Consider the following 5,208-nt stretch of genomic DNA (forward strand, 5'->3'; position numbering starts at 1 on the left):
TGGATGCTGCCATTTTGGATATTCTAAATATAGGCCCAATTTTAAAAGGCACTTTAAAAAGACAGTGGCTAAGTAAAGCAAAACAGAATGATCACAACTGCGTTGTAGGACATTTCTGTTGATTCCCATCTCAAAATCATCTTATGCATAGCCCTACCTCTCTAGGCTTTAAGATTTAATTCTTGAAATCTTCACTACATAATATAGCCTCACTTATAAGATTATTCTTTCTATGCTTGGTAGAGTAAGAATAAAAATGGCTTTATCTCTCAACCAAGAAATTGGATATTTAGACAGTCAGAAAGTATAGGACAAAGCAGGTAAGGAAAGGATAGTGAACAGAAGTATTTGTATAAGGGGTCAAAAAAAGTCCAGTTAGTACTTCCATCCAAATTACTGAAGCCCACACCCTTTTTTTTAACATGCACATCAGAAAGGGCAAGGCTTTGATTGTATAGCTGTGGCTGCCATCTTGACTTTTTTTAAAGTCTCCCTGAAGATTCCCTGATAGTGGATAGAGATTGATGTGGCTACAGATGTTTATTTTTCATTAAATTCTGGGAGGATAAAATGATAATAAAGGAAAGAGATTGTATAGATCAATGGAAACTCTGATGTATGAAGGAATAAAGGAAAATAAGACATTTTTGAAAGAACAAGACACCAGGTTAGCAGAAGAGGGGAGACCACCTTTGGGAACGGGGCTTAGGTGAGAGAAAGATGTACAAAAAAGGCAACAGCAAGACATTTGTATTAGAAACAGGAGGGAATGGGAAGACAGGAAAGGAATTTTTAAAGAGCCATTGCTTGCTATAAACATCATGAGAGAAGTTAATGTTTTTGCTAATGGAGTTCTCTACAGAGACAAGAAGATTTAAAGAGCCAAAAATAATAGCTACTGACCATGCTAGTTGAGGATTATGGGAGTTGTATATCAACCCATTTGAAGAGGATTATGGCAGGAAAAGCTGCATTTGAAATATTATTACTTTTCTCTGAGTTTTTTTCTACTTGCTATAAATCCTTCTTAATACCATGTTCGAAATTAGGATTGACAACAACTGTTACCCAGGATGCTTTTATCCACGGCCATCCGCTAAAACGAAAGAAGCTACCGAGGAGTGCCAAATGCTGCCCTTCGCAAAGAGAATCGGTTACCATGGTCTCCAGATTATGTTGTTAAATAACCGGCAGGCCAACGCTAATCCTTCATAGACCCCCATCTAAAATTGGGTTGTGCCTTTTTCTCTGGCTCTTTAACTGCATGAGCTGAAGGCCAACGGAGTTAAGAGTAAGATTACCACTGCATGCCAAAGCCACATGTTGGGATGCCACGTGCCTGCTCTCATTTTCACTGGATTAGGTTACTCTAAATTGCAACAACCGTCTGCCCTCGGTTGCCTCTGCTGAGCAGGACTGTCCAAACATCACAGTTCAGGTTCAATTCTTATAATTACTGTGAAATGACCCAGGGCTCCCCACCCTCATCTCATTTAGGGGTGAAACAGAACTATGTAGTGTAATAGAACAGCCCTGTGATATTACTCGCCTTTAGACCTGGCAATCAAAATCAAGGAAACAGAAATAGAAATCACTTTAATAGGAACTCTTGTCTGCAGGCTAAATGCATGAGCAGAAATAGCATCAGAGAGGAAAACCTGGAAGATGCTTCTTTCCAAATATGGATTGGATTCTTTTTTCTGAGCCAGATAAAGTTAAAGATGCTTCTTCCTTCTAGCAGACAAAACATTCTATCATTCGTTTCCTATAAGGTATAAGAGAATGAATGCTCAAATTTAATTTCTTGGGGACTGGTGCATACTTGGAAAAAGCTCTGTTGTCTTAAAAATGGGGGAGAGGGGACAGAAGAATGCCAAATTTTTATTTACAGAAAGAAAAAGCAATAAAGGATGTATTCAGGTGAATGGTGTATCATGTAAGGGACATATGCCATGCAAGTATTGTTGCCAGACCACTTGATTTAGTATATTCCAGTGCAAGTTGGAGTCCAGAAATGTTAACATTTATCCCAGGGCCTAAATGACATAGCAATAACACTGGCTCCCATTGTAATAGGGGAATCAATGTTCCATTTACTAAAAATGTTGGTTCACTCTCCACACTCTCTATTAAATGACACCCTGGTTAGCTCTGATTCATTGCTGCATGTCTGAGTTGATGGATTTCCTGGGGTTGCCTGTATAGGTTGTCATTGACTCACTGGAGTTTGTTCTTCTGGAGGTTTTAGTGAGGAAATCAACAGAAAAATCTTCCATTTTTCGTGTCTTTTGTTTGATTAGTAGAAAAGATAAAACAAACACACCCTGTTTGCTCTTTCAGTCTAGGCAGAAAAGAATGCCAGCAGCAGTCTGCTGAACCTTAGATACTTGAGAGGGTATGTGTCATAAAGAGGTACGTCACACACACACACTATCTTTCAAATTGAGGCAGCTAGAATTTCATATACAAGCATGCTTTCTCTATCCTTCTCGCTTTACATGTTCTTAGTAGAAAGAAGCTTCAGATGATAGTTCGGGTGTGAGTTCCCAGTCCTGATCATTGCAGAAACAGACTTGGTCGAGGCATAAGAGTTGTGCCTTGTGGTAAGAGGGGCAGCCAATAAATGTTAAACAAGCAAGCTTCTTTGTAGGAAAACTGGGGCCCGGGCTGCCTGACTACAAGTGAATGTTACACCCAGAACCTAGTCTTGTTCCTCCCCAGTTATTGCATGATGCAGCCTGGCAACTAAATGCAGATTAGTCCACACTGTGGTGTTTCTCATGGCTATCTACAGTTGTGAAAGTTGGACCGTGGAAAAAAAATATGAAGATTTTGAATCTAAATTTAAGAAATGTAGTGGATTAGAGAAAAACATGAGGAAACTCAGAAGGCTGGACACTAGAGGCAACCAGAAAGAAGTAAAGATTAAATTAAAGAAGAGACCCACTAATACCGAATGGAAAAACAAGTATTTTAACACTGAAAGAATTCAAAAATAGTTGGCACCACTGACCTCAGAAATTTCTCTTAAGATTTGCTACTATAAAAGTAGCAAAAGTAGCAAATCTGGATTTAAAAATGAGAAGATATAAGGATGATATAGAAAATGATGTTACACAGGATTTACAAGTAAATATAAATTGGCTGATATCTTAATAACTGAAAGGGCCACCCAAACAACAAACCAGAACAGTGACTTGGACAACTCATATTTTTCTCTAATCCATAACATTTCTTAAACTTAGATTTGAAATCTTCATATCTTACCTTGGATTTACAAAAGAGATGTGTTAGACTCATAAAGAAGTTCCTGAGAAAAAATAAAGAAAAAATGAAAAGAAATCAGTTTTGGAAATATTATTTAAAGGAATAAACATCAAGATTTTTTAAAAGCAAAACGACTATAAGGCTGGCTATATAGATATATTGTTCTTTCTAGTAGCTCTTAATAGGTTTTCTGGACCAGGACTGAATAACAAGGTTTTAAAGATTTGTTTATAGATAAAAGATAAGATATGGGAAGAATTTTTTGTATTTTTAGAGAAAATGGTAAGTTACTGTGTTAAAAGTAAGAGGGTATAACATTGATTTATTTGCTTAATGTTAAAATATATACATTATTATTTCTGGTAACTGAATGAATTAAGATTGAATGATGAGGCTTTATAATTTGTTTATAATTTGTTTATAGATAAGATGAGACATGGGAATAAGGGATTTTTGGTTGCAACGTTAGAGAAGGGGTAAATTACTGAAACTGATTGTATTTGTCTTGAAGGGAGAGTTGATTTCTTTCTATTTTTTTATATACCTCCTTTGTCCTTTTTCCTCTCCACTTTTTTTTTTACTTTTTATATTTGTCTTAGCTTTTATCTTTGTATTTTTAACCTTTAATAAAAATACCATTATTAAAAAGTAGTGTACATGCTTTCAACATTGGAACTAAAAGAAATATCAAACATCGTGATACTTGCAGGGTACAACTTTCAAAGAAGGAAATCATTGGAGATGCCTAATCATTGTGTAATTACTTGCACGTTGATATGGGATGAACAGTGAAATATATGTCTTCAACTTTATTGAACTCAGCTTGCTGGAAGAGTTCCTGCAATATTCAGCGTTCATTCTCTGCCTTTCAATCCCTGTCCCAGCAAAGATGGTCCTTGGGGTACAAGAAGAAATCTTTGTCAACCTGTCTCCTTGACTAGTGGAGAGAAGAAAGATGAATCACCGTCACCAGTTCCCGCAAGACGCATTTTGTTCTTTGTGGTGAACAGGGAATGCTTTTCATGACAAGTCACAATTCATACTACCTATTGCCAGCCAAAATATCACAGCACAGGAGACAGAAAGTCCCATAAAAGTCTCTCCACCTCCCTGGCAGTAAAGATCCTTTCATGAAGCTCATAGTATACCAGTTGAAATATCTGCCTTATTCTGTTTATTGCACTGACCACTGATTTTCTCTTCCATATTTCCAAAGTCTGTCTTTTTTGTACCTTCAAATCAGTATTGATTCCTGGTCACTGCCTGGACATGTCACTGCCATCTTCTTGACAAGAAAGGTTGAAAGAGATTGACCAGCCAAGGTCACCCAGCTGGCTTTGTGCCTGAGGCAGGACTAGAATTCACCGTCTCCTGGTTTCTAGCCTGATGCCTTAACAGGACACCAAACTGTAGAATATTCATACCACCACCACTTCTCTCCATTTCCAAAACAGAAAAATCTAAAAGCCACAGTGATCCCTCATCCATTAAAGCTACTGCTGCTGCTACTACTGTTTTTTTAAAACTCCACAGTAAATATTTTATAGACTAACGATAACAGAAAAACTCTGAGCCAGAAGGAAGGTTTGTGCATGATTGAGATTCTCGGATCAAATATGGGACGGAAGGAGAGCCAGTTTGAAAATTGACCATCCCCTCCTTCCTCAATAACTGGCTACAAGTTATTGTCTTACCTTGAATTTAATTAAGATAAGGATAAGGAGAATCCAAGACCTCAGTGCCTTCCGCCGTGCCCTTAAAACCCACTTTTTCCAGCAAGCCGGGCTGGTTTAGGAAGAAATTTTTTAAAATTTTTAAATGTTTAATTGGTTTGTGGTTTTTTAAATTTTGGGCCAAATTTATATAGATTTTAATTGTTTTTAATATTTGTATTTCATGTTTTTAATTCTGGCTGTGCACCGCCCTGAGTCCTCAGGGAGA

This window comes from Pantherophis guttatus, chromosome 2 (genome assembly GCF_059756535.1).
Source record: "Pantherophis guttatus breed Tessera chromosome 2, ASM5975653v1, whole genome shotgun sequence".
In the NCBI taxonomy this organism is placed as follows: domain Eukaryota; kingdom Metazoa; phylum Chordata; class Lepidosauria; order Squamata; family Colubridae; genus Pantherophis; species Pantherophis guttatus.